The following is a 27683-nucleotide window of genomic DNA, read 5'->3' as shown; positions in this document are numbered from 1 at the left end:
TTGTATTTTGTAGTGACATATTCTATCATTTCATTTACTGTTTTTCCCACCAGTTCTCTTTCCCACTGTACTTCATGCAGGAAATTCTTCATGCTTATGTAGTACCCTCTTTTGTAGTTTGGCTTCTCCCATCCTAATCGTGCTGCTTTACTCCCCTTTTAACTCCACAATGTATTCGAAGCTCAGGACCACATGATCACTAGCTCCGAGAGGTCTTTCATGTGTGATGTCACCAGTGCCTGAACCACTAATCGTCCAGCCTTGATTGTTCATCCTCTCCTCTCTCTCTCTCTGGTAGTGTCCCTAACATGTGTGTGTGTGTGTGTGTACTCACCTATTTGTGGTTGCAGGGGTCGATTCACAACTCTTGCCCCTGTCTCTTCGATGGTATCTCTCTCTCTATCTGTCCGTACGATTCCACAGTTATTTAGGTTATGAATTCCCATTACTTGGTTTATTGAGTTTAAAGACTATCGACTATGCAGAAGTCACCAGTTAAGAATGCTTTACTCCCTAATATGTGGATTATAGTAAACTTGTTTATAACACATTATTTATGCTGAGATGAAGACTTATATGAAATGACAGGTGCCGCCAGGCCGGGTCGAGGCTCGGGATGAGTTGCAGTACTGTCTTGCCCCGAAGGTAGTAACAGAAGAAGTTCATACTGGTAAATGAGAGCAAGCTTGAGCTACCTATAGCTCTGCAGGCAGCCTCTCTCTTCCTCATTCTCTGTCTCCACATAATCATATAACTCAACCTTGCTCTCTCATCAGTAGTGCCATCCAATAATCTCTAAATTTACTACCAAAGGAAAGAGTTAATGGAATTATCAACCACATGACTTTGATTCACTAAAGTTTTTAATATTAATATCATAATTCATTTACCTTTAGCATTAATATTATTTTTCTTCTCATTTTAATAATGATTGTTAATCATATTAGTAAATAGTGGGTAAAGTTCCTCGATATAACTCCGTCCATATCACTCCTCCCCTCTCCTGACTCCCACTACTACTCTCCCCTCTCCTGACTCCCACTACTACTCTCCCCTCTCCTGACTCCCACTACTACTCTCCCCTCTCCTGACTCCCACTACTATTCTCCCCTCTCCTGACTCCCACTACTACTCTCCCCTCTCCTGACTCCCACTACTACTCTCCCCTCTCCTGACTCCCACTACTACTCTCCCCTCTCCTGACTCCCACTACTATTCTCCCCTCTCCTGACTCCCACTACTACTCTCCCCTCTCCTGACTCCCACTACTACTCTCCCCTCTCCTGACTCCCACTACTACTCTCCCCTCTCCTGACTCCCACTACTACTCTCCCCTCTCCTGACTCCCACTACTACTCTCCCCTCTCCTGACTCCCACTACTACTCTCCCCTCTCCTGACTCCCACTACTACTCTCCCCTCTCCTGACTCCCACTACTACTCTCCCCTCTCCTGACTCCCACTACTACTCTCCCCTCTCCTGACTCCCACTACTACTCTCCCCTCTCCTGACTCCCACTACTACTCTCCCCTCTCCTGACTCCCACTACTACTCTCCCCTCTCCTGACTCCCACTACTACTCTCCCCTCTCCTGACTCCCACTACTACTCTCCCCTCTCCTGACTCCCACTACTACTCTCCCCTCTCCTGACTCCCACTACTACTCTCCCCTCTCCTGACTCCCACTACTACTCTCCCCTCTCCTGACTCCCACTACTACTCTCCCCTCTCCTGACTCCCACTACTACTCTCCCCTCTCCTGACTCCCACTACTATTCTCCCCTCTCCTGACTCCCACTACTACTCTCCCCTCTCCTGACTCCCACTACTACTCTCCCCTCTCCTGACTCCCACTACTACTCTCCCCTCTCCTGACTCCCACTACTACTCTCCCCTCTCCTGACTCTCATTACTACTCTCCCCTCTCCTGACTCCCATTACTACTCTCCCCTCTCCTGACTCCCATTACTACTCTCCCCTCTCCTGACTCCCACTACAACTCTCCCTCTTCTGACTCCCACTACTACACTCCCCTCTCTTGACTCCCACTACTACTCTCCCCTCCCTTGACTCCCACTACTACACTCCCCTCCCTTGACTCCCATTACTACTCTCCCCTCTCCTGACTCCCACTACAACTCTCCCTCTTCTGACTCCCACTACTACTCTCCCCTCTCCTGACTCCCACTACTAGTCTCCCCCTCCCCTCTCCTGACTCCCACTACTAGTCTCCCTCCTCCCCTCTCCTGACTCCCAATACTACTCTCCCCTGATTCCCACCACAACATCCGCTGCTCCCGAGCGTGTTAGTTGGTGTGTTAGTCACCAGGGGTGAGGGAGGCTGGGTATTGCCAGACAGGCGGACTGCGGTCGCAAAGATCAGTTTCCACCTCGCCTTGGTTGGGGTTGTACGTGGCTGTGGTGTACCTGTGACTCTAGTGTGGTATAGTACTGTGGTCTCGTGGGACGGTGGGGGTAACTACGCTATACTGTCAGTGCCTCGATTTCCCACTTCGAATACATCATTTTTTTTAAGTGACTGATGAGTGTCGTGTTACATTCTGCATCACAACGGTAATTTGTGTTCATACCCTTCTGAATTGATGCCCATGTGAGAATTCATGTTTAAGTAGGTGTTCGACGTCTTCGCGCAGTTTTGTATTTAAAACTTGTCCCTTTGTGACAGTGTTATTGTAAAGTAGTGATTGATGAGTTTCTAATATATTTTTATTACTGCTGACATTGGTTGGTACTTACGTGAGTTATAAAATTAACGAAGTATGTAATGATGTTGGTCTGCTCACAGTATGTACAAGGTACCCGGCATGCTGACTATGTATACGGTACCTGACCTCCTGACAGTGAGTATGTATAGGTAGCTGGTCTCCTGACAATGTGTAGCTATACTGTGCTTTTTTCTTTGACACTGAGGAGGTATATAATTAATATTCTTTGTTGGATAATTGATTTGAAAGGCTGTAGACTAGACTCGGGGTCGTGAAGGCTTCATGCAACCTGTTCACCAACAATTAATAATAACTAATCACAGCAATATGAAGTTACTTGGGAATTAAGAGTTTGGAAAATAGACAGACGATTTTTTTTTGTTTGTTTACAGTTCTGTGTAATGACGAGAAGTGTGTTTATTCTACTGAAAGTTTCCATATTCTAAAGTATTTATGTGATGCATCTTCATATATATATATATATATATATATATATATATATATATATATATATATATATATATATATATATATATATATATATATATATATATATATATATATGTCGTGCCTAATAGGTAAAACTGGTCATTTAGCAAGAACTCATTTAAAATTAAGCCCTTTTAAAAATTTTCTCTTATACGTTTAGAGATATATTTTTTCATTAAGGTTAATGTAAAATTTTTTAATTTTGCACCAAAAGAATCTTAGAAAACTTACCAAACCTTATTATAACAAGCGCAATTTAATTTAGCCTAATCCAACTAAATATATTTTTGATAAGTTTATAATAATTTAATAAAAACAAACACAATGAAATATATTTTTTTCGTTACGTTCAGAATGACTTTTGGGAAATTATTGCTTACAAATTTTCACTTGTCTTATATGGCAAGATGAGCGTTGCTATTTAAGCCAAGATCGCAAGTTTTACATATTTGGCACGACATATATATATTCATATATATATATATATATATATATATATATATATATATATATATATATATATATATATATATATATATATATATATATATATATATATATATATATATATATATATATATATATATATATATATGTGTGTGTGTGTGTGTGTGTGTGTGTGTGTGTGTGTGTGTGTGTGTGTGTGTGTGTGTGTGTGTTTACTCAACTAGTTGTGGTTGCAGGGGTCGATTCACAGCTCCTGGCCCCGCCTCTTCACTGGCCGCTACTAGGTCCTACTGGGTCCTTTCTCTCCCTGCTCCATAAGCTTTATCATACCTCTTCTTAAAGCTATGTATGGATCCTTCCTCCACTACATCACTTCCAAGACTATTCCACTTCATGACAACTCTGTGACTGATGAAATACTTCCTAATATCCCTGTGATTCATCTGAGTCTTCAACTTCCAACTGTGACCCCTTATTGTTGTGTCCCATCTCTGGAACATCCTGTCTCTATCCACCTTGTTGATTCCTCTCAGTATTTTATATGTCGTTAACATATCCCCCTCCCCTATCTCTCCTGTTCTCCATTGTCGTCAGGTCGATTTCCCTTAACCTCTTCTCGTAGGACATTTCCCTTAGCTCCGGGACTAGTCTTGTGTGTGTATATATATGTGTGTGTGTGTGTATGTGTGTGTATGTGTGTATGTGTGTGTATGTGTGTGTGTATGTGTGTGAGTATGTGTGTGTGTGTGTGTGTGTGTGTGTGTGTGTGTGTGTGTGTGTGTGTGTGTGTGTGTGTGTGTGTGTGTGTGTGTGTGTGTTTGTGTGTACTCACCTAATTGTGGTTGCAGGTGTCGAGACTCAGCTTCTGGCCCCGCCTCTTCACTGATCGCTACTAGGTCCTCCCTCTCTCTCTGCTTCCTGAGCTTTGTCATACCTCGTCTTAAAGCTATGTATGGCTCCTGCCTCCACTACATAACTTGCTAGGCTATTCCACTTCCTGACGAATCTATGACTGAAGAAATACTTCCTAACATCCCTGTGACTCGTCCGAGTCTTCAACTTCCAATTGTGACCCCTTGTTTCTATGTCCTTTCTCTGGAACATCCTGTCTCTGTCTTATTCCACGCAGTATTTTGTATGTCGTTATCATGTCTCCCCTAACCCTCCTGACCTCCAGTGTCGTAAGTCCGATTTCCCTCAACCTTTCTTCGTAGGACATACCCCTTAGCTCCAGAATTAGCCTTGTTGCAAACCTTTGTACTTTCTCTAATTTCTTGACGTGCTTGACCAGGTGTGGGTTCCAAACTGGTGCTGCAAACTCCAGTATGGGCCTGACGTACACAGCGTACAGTGTCTTGAACGATTCCTTGTGTGTGTGTGTGTGTGTGTGTGTGCAGTCCAAAAACTATCAAGCTAATAATGCTCATAGACTCTGAACCGAGAAGGTTACAATAAAATTCTTGCTAGCAGGTAGTTATACACTAGGGAATTACCATAAGCCACCACTGCGACCACGGATGCATATTTTAAGGAAGCATCACCAGTGAACATGGTCAGTCATGAGATCTAGCTCCTGTCTCTTCAGCCAAAACGACCTACCTAGTCTGGGACAATTTCCCACAGCAGTTCTTCCCCTGTTTATATGCTCTGATCGTCTGACGTGTATATCTCAGTGCATATACACTGACAGTTTAATCCCTGTTTTAAGGATTAAAGTAGTCTTGATTGGTAGTGTGCAAGCCACATGCAGCCTTCGTGACCGTCAAGCAGTTGATGCTACCTAAACTCCTCCTCCTCAGTCTTCTTATATAAACAACTACGTAATATACAGAATTACAGCTATAAACTCTTGCACATATCCAGTGAAGCCATCGCGTCCTTGTTGCTTGAGTAGACTAGAGAGCGATGTGCCCAGGCAGTAACTCTAGTCGAGAGATAGAGTTACGTAACCCAGCCCAGAGGTAACTAGAGACCCGCCTAGACTTGTGATAGGTGAGAATGTATCTGGGCTGGTCTCCAGAGCAACCAGTCAGACGCCCCCAAGCACCCTTCACTCCAACAACGTTATCAACCTCCTTGTTTACTGCTAGCTCCTTCCTACTGACATATTTGTTTTTCTCACAGTAATCTTCCATGCTCACTATATCTTGGTGGGAGACCAACGATGCGCTATGGCAAACATAAATCGTTTTCCGTGATCTGCATTGAAACTTCTTTTTTTTTCCTTTTGTAAGTTATTGTATTCTTTATTTCATTTCCATTTTTAGCATGACTTTAGTTTAACAAAGTTCTTCAAAAGTAGTGTGATGAACACTTGTCGAAGAGGAATAGGAAAACATAGACAAACAGGACAGCAAAAATTACTGTATATTTCGACCTTCAACTGAAATCCTCATGAAGTTAAGCTTAATAACAAATAAACTATTTTTGGTACTTCTAGATCGTTACACGATGACCTTAACTAATTATTTATGACTGAAATCGATTGTATAATATTCACCAGGATGGAGTTCTAAAACGGGTCTTAATGTTTCGACGATCGGTTGAAATCGATTAGTTTAGGTTAGGTTAGGTTAGGTTAGGTTAGGTAAGATTCGTCAGTCAACAGGACAAGTGTTTCCTGACTCTGGTCTTAGTCGTATGACTAACCCGTGGCTTACCAATCCACCCCTTTAAAAGTTAAAGTTCACTTATATATATGATCAAAGCCTAACCTCGAAATCGATTTATTTTGTCTTCATAATTTACAGTTATTATTGAGGCTCAAACGGCAGCAGTGGTCAGTTTGATCTAGTTTAACGGCGAAGAATTTTCTGTATAAATAACTTACCAACCATTGTTTGCTCCGTTGCCTACATATTTTGTGATGGTACAGTGACCACCACACTTCTGAAAACACTCTTGGCTGGTAGCTTGATCCATAAAGGTCTTAATAAAAATTCACGAAATTAATGAGTTCAGTGGCTCATTTCATCGTTCTTTATACCTTTGACGAGTTTCGAGAGTCTTTCCACTCCAGGAGCCCGGCTATGGGCAAAGCTTCACTATTGCTAGCCTGATCAACCAGTCTATTGATGCTGGAGGCCCGCTCCCCCACATATACATCACAGCCTGGTGTCAGCATAGTTGCTGATCCCCTTGTATGTGTAGTATAGCATATCATAGTACCATTCATGTGTTTACATAGAAGATCCCTAGGCCGAGTGACTGTGTGACGTCACGGGATACAGCTTGAGTGTGAGGCGAGCTACCTCGGCCTCAGTCGGCGTATAACATCCAGCTAGGCAGTGATACGGCAGGCTGGGCTCCATCTCCCATTATCACAGACAATATATCGTTACCATCCAACAAGTGTGTCTACCTTCAACCCTTGTTATCTCCTTTTAAGAACTCCTACGACACTGGTTGATCTGGCACCTGGTGAAAATACTTGTCCAGCTTCCTCCTGAAGATTTCTACACTTGTTCCAGCAGTGTTTCTGATATCCTCTGGTAAAGTGTTGAATAATCTGAGGTCACGGATGTTGTTACAGTGTTCCCTTGTGTCCGTATCTCTCGCTCCAATGTGTTGTTATGGCAGTGTGCAGATTTGGGACCAGGCCTTAAAAATATTCATTCATTAATTTACGCGTTGGTTCTTTCATTCATTTAATCGTTGGGGAGTCGTTTAGTCACTACTTGGCTCTCACTCTTTATAACCTTGTTAAATCATAGATTAGCTGGTTAATTGGGTTTAAAGCCTGTATACTTCACAAGACATTAAAGGTACATATAACCTATTCACCACCAGTCAAGAATACTTTGATGCCTGAAACAGGTAGTAAACTCTTCCTTTATCCTACTCCTCCTTTATCAAGGAAGTTGATTGCTGACTTAGAGATCATTGCAAAAGTCAGACTTTAAACCGTAGCTCTTTAAATTAATGCCTTTTTATTAGCCAAGGCTGATTAAGAATCTTCAGTTTGACATCCTAATGACCTTTCAAAATCTTGAAGCTGTTATCACCACCACATATAGATTGGTTAATGGGGTTTCAAGAATATCAACTACACTAGGGTCATTAAAAATATATATTTAGTGAATACACCTCTCAGTGTATATACCTGGACGGTGTTCGGGGGTCAGTGCCCCCGCGGCCCGGTCCATGACCAGGCCTCGTGGTGGATCAGGGTCTGATCATTCAGTATGTTACTGCTGGCTGCACGTAAACCTACATACGTGCCAGTAGAGTTACTGATTCCTTATGTGATATACTTGTGTAGTTATTCCCAGCTATGTTATATAAGCTTCCCTGACCAGCTAGCATACCAGTAACCGTTCTAGTGAATCGCATCTCTGACCGTTAGTGAGTCACTGATGCAATGACGTCACGAACTCCTTGAATCCCATGCCTGCGCTGGGTCATCCTCTGCAGTTGAACTCAAGATATAAGAGGAGACAGGTCAGGCCTGGCGCTTCCCTTTAGTTACCATAATTATAAGTTACCGGCCATCCGACGCGTGTGTTTATTACCCAAGTCCATCAATTCGAACCCCACGACATACGAACCATAGCCCGGCTGGCCAGGTACTGACTACAGGTGCCTGTCCAGTTTCATGTTGAAGACAGTCAAGGGTCTTCTGGTAATCCCCCTTATGTATGCTTGGAGACAGTTGAACAGTCTTGGGCCCCCTGATACTTATTGTGTTGTCATGGCGCCCAGCTTTCATTGGGGGGATGTTGCACCACCTGCCGAGTCTTTTCCTATCATAGGGAGTGATTCCCGTGTGCAGATTTGGGACTAGTCAACCATGCCTCTACCCAGGAAAAAATTTCTTCTCCTATTCCGTGTGCCTTAAGTTTCCTCAATAGTTTCTGATGTGGAACTCTATTGAAAGCCTAACTGAAGTCCATATACACAATATCATATTCATTACCATGATCTACCTCCTCAAATACCTTAGTAAATTTGTAAGACAGGAGCGCCCTTTGTAAAGCCGTGCTCAGATTCATTAATCGTTGGCTTGGCATCCCTAGTTTTGAAGGTTCTCATTATCCATCTATCATCTTCTTTGCAGATGTGACATTCTCTGACTTTATCACTCCCAGGTCCTTCGCATTAGTTTTTCGCTCTATTATGTGGCTGGAATTTGTTTTATACTCCGGTTCAGTTTTTATTCCATCGAGTTTTCCAGAGCTGAGTAATTGAAATTTGTCTTCATTGAACTTCATATTGTTTTCTGAAGCTCATTTAAAGATTTTGTTAATGTCCGCTTGGAGATTTGCAGTGTCCTCAATGGATGACATTCATCCTATTTCTGGTATTATTAGCAAAGGAGGACAGGGTGCAGTGACTTAGATCTCTGTCTATGTCAGATATGAGGATGAGGAACAGGAGGGGAGCGAGTACTGTACCTTGTGGAACAGAGCTTTTCATTGTAACAGCATCAGACTTTACTTTGTTTACTATTACTCTGTGTTCTATTTGTTAGGAAGTTATGGACCACTTTTCTTGTTATTTCTTTATCACACATTTTGTGTGCTATTACGCCATGATTGCACTTGTCGAAGGCTTTTGTAAAATCTGTGTATACTACATCTGTATTTGGTTATCCTCCAGTGCTTCCAAGACAATATTATTGTGGTCCAGTAGTTGTGAAAGGCAGGAGCGACCTGCTCTAAACACTTGCTGCCCTGGGTTGTGCAAATGATGGGTATCCAGGTGTTTGGTGATCTTGCTTTTTGGAACCCTTTCAAAGATTTTTATGTAAAGTAAAAGGACACAAGTGCAACTAACGTGACATTTTTGTGACAACGTTTCGCTCTCCAGGAGCTTTGTCAAGCCGGCTGGATAAAGCTCTTGGAGAGCGAAACGTTGCCACAATAAAAATGTCACATTAGCTGCACCTGTGTCCTTTTGCTTTACATATTGTCGGTAATTCTACCAACATTATTACAAAGATTTTTATGATGAGTCTCATTCATAAAAAAATCAAGTAGGTTGTCGACCCTTAATCCGAATAACGACTCACTAAACGCTGAGTCATATTGGGACTTTAAGTATTTTACTCATTTCTTAGCTGTCATCTGTGTAAGTCCCTATCGTCTAAGCAGGGACCCAATACTGGATGTGGGTTTATCCCTAAATTTGCCATTAATTTCATTTATGGGTTTATATTCTTCCTGTGTTTCTTGGCTCCTGTATGATTCCTTAGCCTTAAATTTGATACTTTCTATCTCTATACATGGAGTTTTGTGACTAATACAGTTTTGGTAAATATTGGGAACAGCTGCTGGGATTTTCATATGGATATCCTTCTGTGTCAAAACGATTGTACAATTATATTTTGTGTTAAAGGAAAAAAATTTTTTGGTACTTTGTCTGATCTAATGTAACCTAACCTTACTTATTCTCAATATTGACCATAATTTTTCTCTTTAATATGATTTATTGTAACCTGAAGATATCTTCCCCTTTCAGTCAAAAAATAGTTAGGAAAATTCTTAAATGTAATAGGTAAATTGAGTGATAAGAACAAGAATGAACACTGCTGAAGGCCTACTGGCCTATACAAGGCAAGTCCTTATCAAAACCACCACTACCCAAAGTTAGCCAAGAATTTACTCCCTTACTCACGGCACCAGTTAAACCCAGCCCGTCCCACTCATATATTTGTTCAATCTCTTTTTAAAGCCACCTAAGGTCCTAGCCTCTATTACCCTACTCGGAAGATTGTTCCACGTATCCACAACTCTGTTCGAAAACCAGTACTTACCTGTGTCCTTTCTAAATCTAAATTTACCGAACTTAAATCCGTTATTTCTGGTTCTTACCTGGTTCGACACCCTCAGTAGTTTATTAATATCACCTTTGTTTATGCCCGTCATCCACTTATACACCTCGACGATATTTCCCCTCATTCTACGTCTCTCCAGAGAGTGGAGATTCAAGGCTCTAAGTCTGTCTTCATACGGGAGATTCCTTATACAGTAAATCATTTTAGTCATTCTTCTTTGTATATTCTCCAATGAATCTATATCCACCCTGTAGTAAGACCAAAACTGAGCGGCATAATCCAAAATATTTTATAAATTACTGTATATTATAATCCAATTATTTTACGTAAATTTTATTAAGATTAGGATAGTCTGTGGTGTTACTTTCGATACAAACTAACAAAATGTCTTGCTAAAAAATAGCGAAATAATATTCAACTTTTTTCACACAGTGTGTGCAGTCGAGGTCTGAATTCCTTATCAGTGAACAAGATGAACTTAAGACAAGGTTGACTAATGAGGAGAGCGATACTTGATGACATTCTTGGTTAGTGTTGGCACGAGCGTGCGGGTGATTCCTTGATATATGGAGACGTAAATCACAGCTAGTTGGCTATAGCAGCTTTAAAAAAATGTAAGGAGTATGACCTCAAAGGTTCTTGTCTCTTTGATAAATATTCCATATCGAGAGACACTTAAAATGCTTCGTTACATGACGTTAAATAGTGGATGTACCTGTAAATGATGTTCTGGGTTATTCGCCTCAGAGTAACACATCGGGATATGAGGTTATGATTACGTAACAGCGGGGATGTGTTACGGCTAGGTAAGACGAGAGACATGTCATAGTTACGTGATAGTGTGGAACATGTAAAGGCTTTATCAAAAAGACAATTATTTACGGTGGTAGGTGGGGGATACTGCTGGACTGTGAGACACCCACATGTTCACTCTCTCTCTCTGTGCCACCTATATCTCCCCCTCCTCTCTCTCTCTCTCTCTCTGTGCCACCCACATCTTCCCCTCTCTGTGCCAACCACACCCTCCCTCTCTGCGCCACCCCCATCCTCCCTCTGTGCCACCCACATTTAACCCTCTCTGTGCCACCCACATTTAACCCTCTCTGTGCCACCCACATCCTCCCTCTCTGTGCTACCCTTATCTTCCCTCTCTGTGTGCCACCCACATCCTCCCTTTGTGCCACCCACATTTCCCCCTCTCTCTGTGCCACCCACATTTCTCCCTCTGTGTCATTCACATCCTCTCTGTACCACCCATATCCTCCCTCTGTGTGCCACCCACATTTCCCCCTCTTTCAGTGCCATCCACATCCTCCCTCTCTGTGCTACCCTCATCTTTCCCCTGTGTGTGCCACCCACACTCCTCCAAGACTGTGGCGTGTACCACATGTGTAGGAAGAATGCGTCCGAGCGTGGTACTCTGTTTATTTAATATATATGCAGTTTAAGGCTACAACGAGGTGTATCGATCTTCCTACTGTGTAGCTGCATCGTTCCATGTTTACCCTCATATTACATCTGTCAATCACATGTATCCCTGAATGTGTCCTTCACTTGTATTCACGTGTCCCTCACGCATCCTTCGTGTTACTGGAGGTTTGATCTGGGATGCAATATGAAGACTGTAAAAAAATGATGTAAAAAACTGAGACTTAGGTTAGGTTAGGTAAGGTTCATCAGGAAACAGGACAAGTGTTTCATGACGCGGGTCTTAGATGACCCGCCGATGAAGCTTTTGGTCGTCTGACTGAGCCTTACCAGTCCACCCCTTTAAAAATTATGGTCCTAGTTATAATCATTTAGTACAACGGAGACTTTATTAATTTAATGTTATGTTTAGTGCAGTTAATAATAAATTTAGGGGTTTCATTTAATATAGTAAATTCTTTAATATTAAGTGGGTTGTGCACTGGATACAGTTACTTGATGGACGTACAGGGAAAAAGTTTTATTCTTAGTAGCCTAAAATTGTATAAAATAGCAAATCAACATGACCTAGCCTAGTATTCAAGTCCTAATCTAGGTTAGGCTACTTTAGGTTGGGTCACTTTTTTGTTACCAAAAGAATATTTTTCCCCATAGGCCCATCATATAATTGTTTAAATAGCACAACTCACAAAATATTGGAGAATTTACATAGTTTATCGCTGAATTGATATTAGAACCGGAATTGGTCTAGGAATGTGTTGTACTAAAGCCCTAGTGGATGAAGCCTCATGTAAATAAAAGGCTGTTTTCCGTAAGTCTTTATACTGCTACCATTGAAACCTGAACCATTAGAATTTGTCATCCTCTTACGCAACAAGGTTAATTGGGCTTAAGACCTGTTGACTACTCAGTAGACCATTTAAAGCTGCATATCTCCTGTTCACTATCAGACAAAAATACCTTAATCCCTAAAATGGGAAATAAACTCTCACTGTATATACGCTGAGAGACATACACCTTTCAGTGTATATACACTGAGAGATATGCACCTTTCAGTGTATATATCCTTTATGGCTCAAGCAGGGAGTCCCAGTAATGCACCTCGCTGATGGCTTAGCAAGTCCAGGCAACACAAGAAAAAAAGAACACTGCAGTCTAAGTAGGCTTATTGACCCATGCTAGGCAGGTTCAGTTCATACCCACTCATGTACCCGTCCAACCTATACTTAAAGCTACCAAAGTTCTTATCTCAATGACGCTACCTGGGAGTTCCACTCATCTACAACTCTATTGGCAAACCAGCCCATCCTTATATCCTGAATTAAAATGTCTCCATCTTGAATTTATTGCTGCAAGCCCTGTCTAAGATATTTTCCACATGCTATTTATATCCATTTCCTGTTTTCCATTCGTACACTTCAGCTATATCTTCCCTAATTCTACGCTTTTCAAAAGAGTGCAAATTCAGTACCTTCAGCCTAACATCGTAAAAAAGACTTGATACATGGAATCAACTTCGTCGTCCTTCCCTGAGTATTTTCTAATGTATTTATTTTTATTTTATTTATTTATTTATTTTATGTCTTTGCAAACAGTACATTGAGATTTTGTATTTACAATAGTGGGTTGCAATGCAAAGAGAGCCTCTATTATGCCTAGGCATTATGGGCCAACTTAACATTATTGGCTTACAGTCTACTTAATACTAAGGAGTATATCATAGTTGTACAGTAGGATAGTAATTATTTCATAGTTGTACAGTAGATTATTATTTATAAGTGAATCAAAATTTGTATAAGACAAAAGATATATTCATATATTCGAAAATGCTTTTTGTGAAAACAATGATTCAATTATATTCCTGTCAACAATGAATAAAAGGTTCAAAGTGATTGTTTCAGTTATGATGTGGGAGTACATAGGTGAGTATGTGTGTACTGAGTATTTAGCGTTTAGTCTAGGGTGATTAAGTGGCTTTTGAGAAGAGTCTTAAATTGATTTTCAGACTGGGTTACTTTAATATCTTCTGGTAATGAATTCCATATTTTGGGGCCCTTTATGTGCATAGAACTTTTACACAGTGTGATATGGACACAAGATATATCAAAAAGAGATCTGTGTCTTGTGTTGTGGTCATGTGTCCTGTTCAGGTTGGTGAAGAGAAGTTTGAGTGGGGGGTTTATATATGCGTGTATTGTTCTGTGTATGTAGTAGGCACATGAGTAAGTATGGATGTTCTTAATGGTGAGCAGATTCAGACTTTTGAAAATTGGTGGGGTATGCTGGTGGGAGTGGGAATTTGTTATAATTCTTACTGCTGCCTTTTGCTGGGTTATTAGAGGTTTTAGGTGATTGGATGTTGTTGATCCCCATGCACAAATTCCATATGTGAGATAAGGGTATATGAGTGAATGGTACAGTGCCTGGAAAGCTGATTGTGGAACATAGTACCTTATCGTTGATAGTATGCCTACAGTCTTGGAGATTTTCTTGGTGATTTGTTGTATGTGTGTCTAGAACATAAGGCTACTGTCAAGGTGGATACCTAGGAATTTTCCCTCTGTGAGTCTTGTGACTGATGATCTGTTTAGCGTTATGTTAATTGGATGATTTGCAGCTTTGTTTCCAAACTGAATGAAATAGGTTTTATCAGTGTTCAGGGTAAGTTTGTTAGTCATCGTCCAGGCAGATATTTTCTGTAATTCGGCATTGACTGTGTTTACTAGTATGACTGTGTTTGTCCATTCTGTTATATGGACGCCAGATCAGTATAATTAATCTAAATGAGGCCTTACCAAAAATATATATAGTTGAAAAAAAAATACCACGGGCGGGAATAGAACCCGCGATCAGAGAGTCTCTAAACTCCAGACCGTCGCGTTAGTTATATAATTGAAGTATAACCCTAGAAATTCTATTATTAATACTTCTTGATATGAAGGCACGAAGCCTTATAGCTTTATTTCAAACAGTGTTATCTTGGCTTTAAATTTCTGCTAACCAGAGGTTAGGTTAGGTAAGGTTCGTCAGGAAACAGGACAAATGTTTCCTGACGCGGGTCTTAGTCAGATGATGACCCGTCTTTGGAGCTTTTGGTCATCTGACCGAGACCTTCCGCTGGCTTACCGGTCCACCCCTTTAAAAATTATGGTCATTTATAACCTTGCTAACCAGAATTCCTTAAAAAATCGCTATCACTTTGACTAAGATCTACATTATAATTATTTCCTTTTCTTAGTACAAGGATCTTATATCCCTCTGCATTGGACCGCATCTGCCACTTCTCCGATCGCAAAAATCAGCCTGTCCAAGTCATCTTGAAATTCTTTAGTGTCCTCATCTGAAATTGTTGACGAACTATTTTAGTATCATCGGCAAATTTATTTATGTCGGCAAGCGCGCAGCACCTGTAACTGTGACAAGAGACAATTTAGAGGCTATGTTGTAAACTGAGTGAGTGATAATCCAGCATGCATTGAGACATGTTCGATACCTGAATAAGCAGAACGGTGTTTTTCATGCTAGATCTATAGCTCTCTTGAAGCGCGAATAGAAAACAAGGACCCACCGAGCGCAGTACAAGAATCAAAGTATGATAATCGCTCTTCAAGACTCCTTCAACATTCACTCTTTTGTCTCACAGCAACAGTGATATACTGTTTGTTATTAAGAGGACAGGCTAGCTCTTCAGTTATTCCTGTGTGTTCCACAGCAAAACAGTCTGCCTAGTAGTGTTATTGAGGCTAAGACCTTGGGTAGTTTCAAATTTAGGTTCGATAAATACATTAGTGAGAGGGGTTGGATTTGAGTGAGACTTGCGCATGAGTTAATAGAATTATCAAAGCTTGTTCCTTGGGTAGAATTGAAAATTGAGTTAGGCAAATATTCTGTTAGTGGGATGGATTGTGAAGGATCTGCCTAGTATGGGTCAACTGGCCTGCTGCAGTGCTCCTCCTTTCTTATGTTCTTATATAAGACTCGTCATATATTGGGCATCTTACAGGTCCTAGATGTACTGAGAAGTTAAATCTAAGAGAACAAGGCTTCAGATGAAGCTGCTATATTAGTCATTGGGGGACAAGTTACTCATTTCCATGCCAGTCAGCCTATTGGCATAGTTAACAAATAGCCCAAGACACAGCAGGAGAGACACGAGAGACCCTCAGCCACGCATTTACATCAGAATGGTTATAACAAACTGCTTCACATCGCTAACTTCCACCTGCCAACCAGGACCTTACCAGATATCAGCACAGTCATCAGCTGCGCCTTGCTTACCTCACTAAAAGCGGTCATTGAGAATGCTACAGAAGAACAAAGCCAGCACTTACTCAGAAGCATTAATACACTGCCTCCTCTCACTGCTGTTGTACCAGGAACCAGTAACACTTTTATTTCACCTGGGGATATTTATGCCCGCTTTTTCATTAATGGTATAAAATACCGGCAGGTTGATGAATAAGACACACGTGTGCAACGCCTGGGTATCTTTATCTATGAAGACGTTTTGCCAACCAGTTACTTTTCTGTCCAGTACAGAGATATATACTAGAGATAGGGGAAGAAATGGAATGGTAATTTTGGAGTATTCAGGTTAGGCTAGGTAAGATTTGTCAGGAAACATCTGTTTCCTGACGCAAGTCTTATCATGTGACCCGCTACTGGAGCTTTTGGCCATCTGACCAAGGCATTCCGCTGGCATACTGGTTCAACCCTTTACAAATTTAGGTTATAATTGTAACCTCATTGGGATATTCAATCCTTCAGCCTTGATGAAATTTAACTGTAATAATGTTGGTAGAATTACCGACAATATGTAAAGTAAAAGGACACAAGTGCGACTAATGTGACATTTTATTGTGGCAACATTTCCCTCTCTAGGAGCTTTGTTAACGGCTTGACAAAGCTCCTGGAGAGCGAAACGTTGCCACAATAAAAATGACACATTAGTTGCACTTGTGTCCTTTTACTTTACAAAATTTAACTGACTGAACACCTCAAAATTACCTCAATATTTCTTCCACTGTTTCAGAAAATATCTGTTTTCAATTCAAAAAGTCACTGGTTGGCGAAATGTCTTCATCAATGTGAAGACACATCAGCATATTCAACTCAGGGATAATCTCTGGAAGAGGTGCATGTACTATAGGAAGATGAGACGCACATCCCGCCTTATCAGACACTCCATCATTGAGGAAAGCTACGCACTTTACCACACTAAGGTTCTTTTGATACAAAATTATTGATTTTTACATTAACATAAATTAAAAAATATATATCTTTCAATGAATAAGAGAAAATTTTAGAAAGGATTTAATTTTAAATGAGTTCTTGCTACTTGACCAGTTTTGCTTATTCGCACGACATACATGTATTTGGTAATAAAGTTGGTAGAATTACCGACAATATGTAAAGTAAAAGGACACAAGTGCAACTAATGTGACATTTATTGTGGCAACGTTTCGCTCTCCAGGAGCTTTATCAAGCCATTACAAACAATACATGGACACAGAGGGTATATAAAGGCTCAGAGTGAGGTGCAATACTAGTGAGGTAACAATTCGATGTTCACTAGTGGCCTCTTTCCAGTCTATGTTTGTCCAACCTATTTTTATGTTACCCAAGTAATAGCTTTTATATCCTTTTACTCTTGTACGAGTCTATTTCTCTATCATATTGTATTACTTTTGTCACTACTACTACTACTACCACTAGTGAACATCGAATTGTTACCTCACTAGTATTGCACCTCACTCTGAGCCTTTATATACCCTCTGTGTCCATGTATTGTTTGTAATGGCTTGATAAAGCTCCTGGAGAGCGAAACGTTGCCACAATAAATGTCACATTAGTTGCACTTGTGTCCTTTTACTTTACATACATGTATATGTATACATATACACACACACACACACACACACACACAAACACACACACACACACACACACACACACACACACACACACACACACACACACACACACACACACACACACACACATATATATATATATATATATATATATATATATATATATATATATATATATATATATATATATAGGGTAGGGGTGTGTAGACCAAGTGTTTACAGTGAAGCCTACAGGTAAACAGCATTTAAATAAGGGTAAATAGGTTTTCCTTGAATTTAAGGATTTGCAAAGGGCATATGATAGGGTGAATAGGGGAGCAGTGTGACAGATGTTGCAAATGTATGGAATAGGTGATAGGTTACTGAAAGCAGTTAAGAGTATTTACGAGTATATTGAGGCTTAAGTTAAAGCATGTAGGAGAGAGGTAGATTATTTCCCAGTAAAAGTAAGCCTTAGACAGGGATGTGTGATGTCACCATGGTCGTTCAATATATTTATAGACGGAGTTGTAGGAGAAGTGAATGCTTGGGTGTTGACAAGAGGTGTGGGATGGAAAGAGAGAGAGAATCTAACACAAAGTGGAAGTTATCACAGCTGCTTTTTGCTCTTGGGAGATTCTTTAGAGAAGTTGCAGAGGTTAGTGAGCGAGTTTAGAAGAGAATGTAAAAGAAGAAAATTTAAAGTGAAGATAGGATAGAGCAAGGTGCCAAGGATAACAAACAAAAAAAAAATAGGTGGTGAAAGATTGAATATCAGATTGAAGGATGGAAGTATGGAGGAAGTGAATGTATTCAGGCATTTAGGAGTGAACTTGTCAGCAGATGGGTCTATGGAAGATGAGGTGAATCATAGACTTGACGAGGTAAAAAAAAGTTGAGTGGCGTGGAAGAAAAGAAAGGAATATATGAGAGTATAGTGGCACCAACGCTCTTTTATGGGTGTGAAGAATGGGTGGTGAATGTTACAACAAGGAGGCAGTGGAGATGTGTCTGAAGGCAGTGTGTAGTGTGAATATTCAGAGAATCCGTAACTTAGAAATTAGAAGGAGGTGCTGGGTTTCTAAAAGTATTATCCAGTGGGCAGAGGAGGGGTTGTTGGGGTGGAACAAAATAAAATGACTTGGAGGGAATATAAATCTGTAGTGGAAGGTAGGGTAGGGGTCGTCCTAGGATGGGTTGGAGGGAGGAGGAGGTAAAGAAGGTTTTGTGTGCGATTTTCTGCAAGAGTGCGTGAACGTGTTAGAAGCGAGTGGAAACGAATGGTTTTTTTTGATTTCACGTGCTGTTGGAGTGTGAGCAAGCTAACATTTATGAAAAGATTCAGGGAAAGCGGTTAGCCGGATTTGAGTCCCTTCTTACAGTGCCTGCACTCTGAAGGAAGGATGTTGATATTGCAGTTTTTTTAACGGTAGTTTCTTCTTTTTCGGATCACTCTACCTTGGTGGGAGACGGCCGATGTGTATATGTCGTGCCGAATAGGTAAAAACTTGCGATTTAGGCTTAAATAGCAACGCTCTTCTTGCAGAATAAGGCAAGCGAAAATTTGCGTATGAAATAATTTCACAAAAATCATTGTGAACCTAACGAAAAAATATATTTCTTTGTGTTTGTTTATTATTAAATTATTGAAAACTTATCTAAAATATATCTACTTGGATTAGGCTAAATTAAATTGTGCTTGTTATAATAAGGTTAGGTAAGTTTTCTAAGGTGCTTTTGGTACAAAATTATTAATTTTTACATTAACATAAATGAAAAAAATATATATCTTTAAACGTATATGAGAAATTTTTTAGAAATGACTTAATTTTAGATGAGTTGTTACTAATTGACCAGTTTTACCTATTCGGCACGATATATATATATATATATATATATATATATATATATATATATATATATATATATATATATATATATATATTCATCCCTTCCTTAAAGATTAAAGTGTTGTTAACGGGTGGTGACCAGGTGTCGTGCAGCCATAATGACCCTTGTGTAGTGTAGTTGATAGGCTTTAAGCCCCATTACCCACCTTACCAACTAACCTTGAAGAAAGATCTTAAGGAAACAACTATTTACACATCTTGTGATTTTTAAATAGAACAAACTGATTATATTAAATACAGAATTACAAAAGAGCCAAGTAGGAATTGTACAGAATTACAAATATGCTAATCATTCTATAATTAATGGACTTGTAGCTTAGTGGTCAAAGCTTTCGGCTCATGATCGAGGTCCCGGGTTAGACTCCCGAGCTGTGTGTGATGTATTGGAAGTCTTCTTGCATCTATTGCCCGTGTTCATCTAGTCATAAATATGTGCCTGGGTTGTAGTCGACTGGTGTGGGAGGTATCCAATACCTTACCTTCAGTAACGTCATGATTAAACTGCTAAAAAATCATTTATGAATAGACATGATGGGAAGTATTTACAGTCCAACCTTAATGCATTCCACTAGTATTTTTTTTTTTATATTTCCCAATAAATTTCACTTAGTGGCCTCGGATATTGATAAAAAGTTTTAGGTGTTTATGGCATTCCCGGTTTTCAATGGGTTTATGCAACATTCCCTATTACAACTCTCCCACTTTTCTCCTCTCCGACGAGTGACAGGTAGTTGGCGATATATGGAAGTACGGGTATATAACTAATGGAGATAGACTTTATGGGGTGGTTTACAAATGGTGTAGCAGCAAGGTGTTGTCGTTGATGGGTTGTCTAGGTGAATCATGATGTGTGTAGGGACGCCTGAGAGTAGAAAGAATGGTGGTTCTTTGACATACAGTAGTGGGAGAGAGTTGTTGAGTGGTGGCGTGTTGGCAAGACACCAGGTGGGCGTGGAGTTGACTCGAAGCTATGTAATTGGTTGTAACATAACGTTATGGTTGATGGAATTTGCTGGAGATAAGGAGAAAAGGAATGTGTTAAATTTTTGTCATTTATTTCTTGTCTGTCTTCACAAAAGAAGGGTGAAATAAAATCCCAGTAAATGATAATTTTCATGTTATTTTTAATATATCTTTTGCTTCAAGGGATTGACTGTTAAACCGGTAGAAGGCCCGTGTCAGGCGTATGCGTTCTCTTTCCTGACGAATTTTACCAAACCTAATCAGATAAGTTTAGAGTTTCTGGTGTAAGCTAAATATATATAATAATAGTGACTAGAGACATGATTATTAAACAAGTGTATAATATAACTTGATGGCCCCGATGAAATGATTTCAAGGTTTCTTAAAGAGTGCAAAATGGAACGTTCTAAGACGTTAACCAATCTGTTCAATATATTACCGTAAACGAGTTTTGAGCTGAACATCAAAATGGTATACAATACCGACAGGTTGGTAGGTAAGACACATAGGCAACAGTTAGGCAACTTTATTCCGAAACGTTTCGCCTACACAGTAGGCTTCTTCAGTCGAATACAGAAAGTAGGCAGGAACAGTAGAGAAGACGATGTAATCAGTCCATCACCCTTAAAGACACTGCAACACATAGCATCTTGATACAGAAAACACCTTGGACAAACTTTTCAAGTGAGAATTGTTGGATCTGAGAGGGACCTGACCTTTCAGTGGTTACATTCTCACTACTACTACTACTCTGCACCTCTCCTTCCGACAGTATTTAAGTCTCCGCACTGTCGCTTGATCTTCAGATAGTTCCTGACTATGGAACTGAACTTCTCCAGGCCGAGGGACTGACAACCTCAAATTCTACGACTTTAAGGGTGATGGACTGATTACATCGTCTTCTCTACTGTTCCTGCCTACTTTCTGTATTCGACTGAAGAAGCCTACTGTGTAGGCGAAACGTTTCGGAATAAAGTTGCCTAACTGTTGCCTATGTGTCTTACCTACCAACCGAGTTTTGAGCTGATATGTGGTAGATGACCTATGTGAGTCCTAATCTTCTAACCGGGGGACAAATCCCTACCATCGAATTGCTACCCAATTTCCCTGAGCTCATTAGTAGGAAAATTATTAGAAATAATAATAATGGATGTAAATACAATATAAGCCACCTTGATGAGCTTAATTTCATTTATGAGTGTCATCACGGATTCACAAGGGGCAGTTCTTGTCTAACAAATTTGCTGATTCTCACACAACGTCTGGGACTCGAACCCGTGGTAAGCCAGTGCTAAAGACAATAGGACAATGTGTTATCTACTGTACCATGTCGCCCTAATAAAACTTATTTAACTAGGTATACTCTACACCCTAGGAAGGTCAAGACGAGTCTCACCGTAACCACAAAGACAGGTTTCTACAGAGGAATCTCACCAGCATGACTGAAACGTGCACTAGCTCAAGGACATTTAAATCCCTAATCAAAGACTCGCGAAATCGTATTAATACTACTGTAAACTACTCACGTTAGTAAAACACATGAAGCAGTAGATCACGATAAAGAATATGAATTCTGTAATTGGATTCCTGTTTCAGTAAGTTCCACACAGAGGACTGTTTGCATAAATGAACTGAAATCAAAATGGAAAATTCCTGGCCACATAATTAACTTGACTAGCTCATTCTGTAGATGAATGGTACCTCCGTCTGATTTGATCTGTCGACGAATTTTTGTGTCTAGGGAATTTACCCATAGGTTAGGTTAGGTTTGTCAGGAAACAGGACAAGTGTTTCCTGACGCGGGTCTTAGATGATGACCCGCCGTTGGAGCTTTTGGTCATTTGACCGAGGCCTTCCGCTTATTCCCTTATCTAGGTCATTAATGTAGACTATGAACAATGGAGACCAGTCACTAGTGATGACTGGTCTCCATTGCATATTCGTGCATATTCATTGCATATCCAATGCATATTCATGCATTCTGCCCCAGGGCCAGACAGGTGGAACTCAACCAAAAACTGCAAGAAACCAATATATTGGACATTTAGTATTCTGTGGAGAAGGCCCCGAGAAATAGGTGTCATCCCAGTCATTAAAAAAACACCGATATTGCCCAATTTCACTAAGGTGGCAGCAAAGCAGTCTCCAGAACTACAGACCAAAACGGCTAACTTCACATATCAAAACCCTTGAACGGGTCCTAAGAGGCGATATTTCCAATCTCATGAAATTTCAGCAGTTGCACAATCACCTGCTCTCCCCACTATGCTTACATTATACTCTCAATATTCCTGAAGTTTGAACTTGAAGCTAAACATTGTCCCAGTAAATGTTTCCAGTCTAAAACAGTCTAGCTTTTATAACGAAGCAAACCTGAATATTTCATAGGCACATCACCTGTTTTCAACACCAACATTATCATCAAATCAGACACTGAAAGGAGAGATTATTCTCTTTTTAACGTTCTAATATTTGTTATTCACACATAGAACGAACATTCAACTGATTACAAAAAAAAAAAACAATTCTCCACTGTTGAAAAATGTCACTCATACTATAATCTTGCAATGACTAAATAATCTGAAAAGTGAAAATGTTTTATTATGATTATTTCCTCTTTTCAGAGGTTTATTTCCTTTGGTGTATAAAGACGGAGAGTTTACTTTAATCCCTATTTTTATGGATGAAAGTATTCTTGAAGGGTGGTGAATAGGCGACATTCAGCCTTAATGACCCTTGTGTAGTTGACTGTTGTAATACTGTCTTAAGTAACCACTGGGAGTTAAATTCAGCTTTGATGACTCGTGTCGTAGACTTGAACCTAACCAGCAAGCATTAATGTTTAATTCTTAAGTCCCCTGAGTAAGGACTGGAGGCATTATCCATATTAACAACATTTTTTTTTTTTTTTGGAAAACTAGTTCCTGCAACCAGTCAATCAGATCTGCAACACTTGAGTTTGTAAGAACGTAATTAAAAGGAACTCCAAACAGGGCACGTGAAATATAAAAAATACTATAGCAATTGAAATGATTGCCATAGATGCTTGATGCTGGTCTTTATATATGTTCTTTTACGCAAACTTTACAAAGTTCTAAAGTCTAACTGATAAAGGCTTCTGGAAAGATTGAAAAGGTGGGTATCTCAGTGTATATACACCGAGAAGTTTGTACCTATCAGTATATATACACTGAGAGTTTGCTCTCGTCTCTATTTAAGTGATTGAAATATTTTTTACATTTTTAGTATACAGGTAATATGCAGCCTTAATAACCGATTCTCGTGCAATCAATAGACTTCAAACCTAACATACTGAAAGACGAGATCAAGCTACAAACAATGCACTAAAGCTGAGCCGTGAGTACGAGTGAGTACGGAATAAGCTTACTACAGAGAGAAGGCCACGCCTAAAACAGAAAATAGTGTAGAGGAATGAGCGGCCGGTGTACAGTTACCATGAGGGGTGAGCCAGGGATGTGTAATGTGACCGTGGCTGTCCAATCTAAATATTGATGAGGGGCAAGGGAGGCCAGTGCTATAAATATGAAGAGACACATGAGCTCTCTCCTAGTGTAGAAAAGCTGGAGAATATTAGTGTATGCAGATGATGCAGTACTGGCCGAGGCTACAAGGTTTCAGGGATTTTTGGTGGTGAGATTAAGACACATGTGCAACATCTGGGTATCTTTATTGTAGACGTTTCGCCATCCAGTGGCGAAATGGATGGCGAAACGTCTACAATAAAGATACCCAGATGTTGCACATGTGTCTTAATCCCATCTTGTCGGTATTATATACCATTCGTACACATTTTTGGTGGTAAACAAGAGGTTGACAGACTGACGTCTTCAAGGTTGAGGGACTAATCGCCTCAGACTACCTCCCTACTTAGACTGCTATCGGCATTTGTATTCGACTGATGAAATATGCTGTGCAGGCAATGCAAACCTAAGCAAACTTGTCTTGGTCTTCAACTTGTCGGTAGTATATACTATTAATATAATAGAAAATAAGGAAACATCTAATTCCTAGACTCAGTCGTAGGAAATTTCAGTGATGCTCGGTGTTTGCACCTACCTTATTTTAATAATGTAACTATATAACTGGTTATTTTTTGGGAGGGGGGGATAAAGGACAACCTAAGCTGACATGACCTGACTTAACCTAAATAATGAAAATCGAGAAACTTGCCGCAACCTTATGTGTGAAACTCACACAACACAGGCTAGGATAGGTTGAAGGCTGAAAGGTACTGGAGAGGATCTCTCATCTTCCAAACTCATGCTGTCGTATTATATTTCTCTTTTAAAGTTCTAGAATCTAGATAATATATCCTTCAGAGTAATATTTTACTCAGTTTACTCAGTTTATTTTTTTTGTTTAGTTTTGTATATTGTAGAAAGAGTAAAGGTGTAAAGTGGTGTAATGCAGTAGTCAGCAGGAGTTACATTTTTGAACTCAAAGTAATTAGTGCCCAGGACCAGACAGACAGTTGTCCAGAAAGCTAGTCCTGAGTTTCTGATCAAGAGATTAACAGAATCAATAACTATTTTACATTGAGTATACAATCATCAAGGTAAACTAGCAAGCAATTCTGTTAATGTCCTAAACTGGCAACCTGTCCTGGCTTTGTTGAAAATTTGTGAGTCTGGCCCTGGGTCCTGAGTTCTGTTTTCTTTTGTTTTACGTTAAAAAGCACAGATACTCACTGCGATTTGTATACAGAAAGTGAAATACTTTATGAGTTCTCCAGCGTAATAATTCATTAGTCTGACCTATGAAACTTCCTCCATATATCATTCAATGGATCAGCGACGAATCACTCGCACACACACACACACAAGGTAGACCAGTGATTGCAGTCTTTTCTCTCAAGACTAACGTTTAATCAAGACTTGCATCGACAGTCTCACTGTATCGCGAATGTTAAAAATGCATGCGAGGAATGCAGGAGATTGAACTGGCAATTTTGTAATTGTAAAAAAACAGAAAAAAAATCTTTGATTTCGCTAGAATACACTATGTAAGTTAGATTTGATGGCTTTAGTGTATACCTTTGTCTCTGATATACCTTTGATGGGTTTCGAAAAACTTTCTACTCCCGGAGCCCAGAGTAGGAAGTGAATGGGGATTAGTCACTAGTGGCGTTCCACAAGGATCAGTTTTAGGCCCTCTCCTGTTCATAATTTACATTAATGACCTTGATGAAGGGATTACTAGTGACATGAGTAAGTTTGCTGATGATACAAAGATAGGCCGTATAATTCACTCTGAGGAGGATATCAATGAACTCCAGGACGATTTGAGCAAATTAATGTCTTGGTCTGAAAAATGGCAGATGAAGTTTAATGTGGATAAGTGTAAGGTACTTGCCCTATGTAATGAAAATAACCCTCGAAGCTATAATCTAGGTGAAGTAGAGCTTGGTCATACAGAATGTGAAAAAGACTTGGGAGTCATGGTAAGCAAAAATCTAAAGCCAAGACAGCAGTGCCTTAGTGTGCGCAACAAGGCCAACAGATTACTTGGATTTATCTCAAGAAGTATAAGTAACAGAAGTCCAAAAGTTATTTTACAGCTCTATACATCACTAGTGAGTCCTCATTTAGATTATGCTACTCAGTTTTGGTCCCCTTACTACAGGATGGATATAGACTCATTAGAGAACATACAGAGAAGAATGACTAAAATGATTTACTGTGTAAGGAACCTCCCGTATGAAGATAGACTCAAAGCCTTAAATCTCCACTCTCTGGAGAGGCGTAGAATGAGGGGAGATATCATTGAAGTGTATAAGTGAACATCAAAATGGTATAAAATACCGACAGGTTGGTAGGTAAGACACAAAGGCAACAGTTAGGCAACTTTATTCCGAAACGTTTCGCCTACACAGTAGGCTTCTTCAGTCGAATACAGAAAGTAGGCAGGAACAGTAGAGATGTGAAGACGATGTAATCAGTCCATCACCCTTGAAGTCGTAGAATTTGAGGTTGTCAGTCCCTCAGCCTGGAGAGTTCAGTTCCATAGTCAGGAACTATCTGAAGATCAAGCGACAGTGCGGAGACTTAAATACTGTCGGAAGGAGAGGTGCATAGTAGTAGTAGTAGTAGTGAGAATGTAGCCACTGATAGGTCAGGTCCCTCTCAGATTCAACAGTTCTCACTTGAAAGGGTTGTCCAAGGTGTTTTCTGTACCAAGAGGCCATGTGTTGCAGTGTCTGACAAGATGAACATCAAAATGGTATAAAATACCGACAGGTTGGTAGGTAAGACACAAAGGCAACAGTTAGGCAACTTTATTCCGAAACGTTTCGCCTACACAGTAGGCTTCTTCAGTCGAATACAGAAAGTAGGCAGGAACAGTAGAGATGTGAAGACGATGTAATCAGTCCATCACCCTTGAAGTCGTAGAATTTGAGGTTGTCAGTCCCTCAGCCTGGAGAGTTCAGTTCCATAGTCAGGAACTATCTGAAGATCAAGCGACAGTGCGGAGACTTAAATACTGTCGGAAGGAGAGGTGCATAGTAGTAGTAGTAGTAGTGAGAATGTAGCCACTGATAGGTCAGGTCCCTCTCAGATTCAACAGTTCTCACTTGAAAGGGTTGTCCAAGGTGTTTTCTGTACTACTATGCACCTCTCCTTCCGACAGTATTTAAGTCTCCGCACTGTCGCTTGATCTTCAGATAGTTCCTGACTATGGAACTGAACTCTCCAGGCTGAGGGACTGACAACCTCAAATTCTACGACTTCAAGGGTGATGGACTGATTACATCGTCTTCACATCTCTACTGTTCCTGCCTACTTTCTGTATTCGACTGAAGAAGCCTACTGTGTAGGCGAAACGTTTCGGAATAAAGTTGCCTAACTGTTGCCTTTGTGTCTTACCTACCAAGTGTATAAGTGGATGACGGGCATAAACAAGGGAGACATTAATAAAGTACTGAGGGTGTCGAACCAGGTAAGAACCAGAAATAATGGATTTAAGTTGGATAAATTTAGATTTAGAAAGGACATAGGTAAGTACTGGTTTTCTAACAGAGTTGTAGATGCGTGGAACAGTCTTCCCAGTGGGGTGATAGAGGCTAGGACCTTGG

At 40.1% G+C, this 27683-nt stretch overlaps 1 protein-coding gene across 8 annotated transcripts in view; it reads left to right on the top strand.

Moving 5' to 3' along the window:
• The window catches only part of Sobp (Sine oculis-binding protein), a 634366-nt gene that overhangs the window by 284618 nt on the left and 322065 nt on the right, over positions 1-27683 (top strand). The window contains exon 1 of one of the 8 annotated variants that reach the window (XM_053781253.2): positions 2349-2574. The exons of 6 other annotated variants lie outside the window; for them this stretch is intronic. The gene's annotated coding sequence lies outside the window, so the exon portion shown is untranslated. Of the gene's footprint in view, positions 1-2348; positions 2630-27683 lie in introns of those variants that run through there. One more of the 8 variants, XM_053781255.2, reaches the window with a different exon arrangement.

The sequence above is a fragment of the Cherax quadricarinatus genome, chromosome 15 (genome assembly GCF_038502225.1).
Source record: "Cherax quadricarinatus isolate ZL_2023a chromosome 15, ASM3850222v1, whole genome shotgun sequence".
NCBI classification, from domain to species: Eukaryota; Metazoa; Arthropoda; class Malacostraca; order Decapoda; family Parastacidae; genus Cherax; species Cherax quadricarinatus.
Note: the sequence above shows the minus strand (reverse complement) of the source record. Positions and strands in the feature narration are given on the sequence as shown.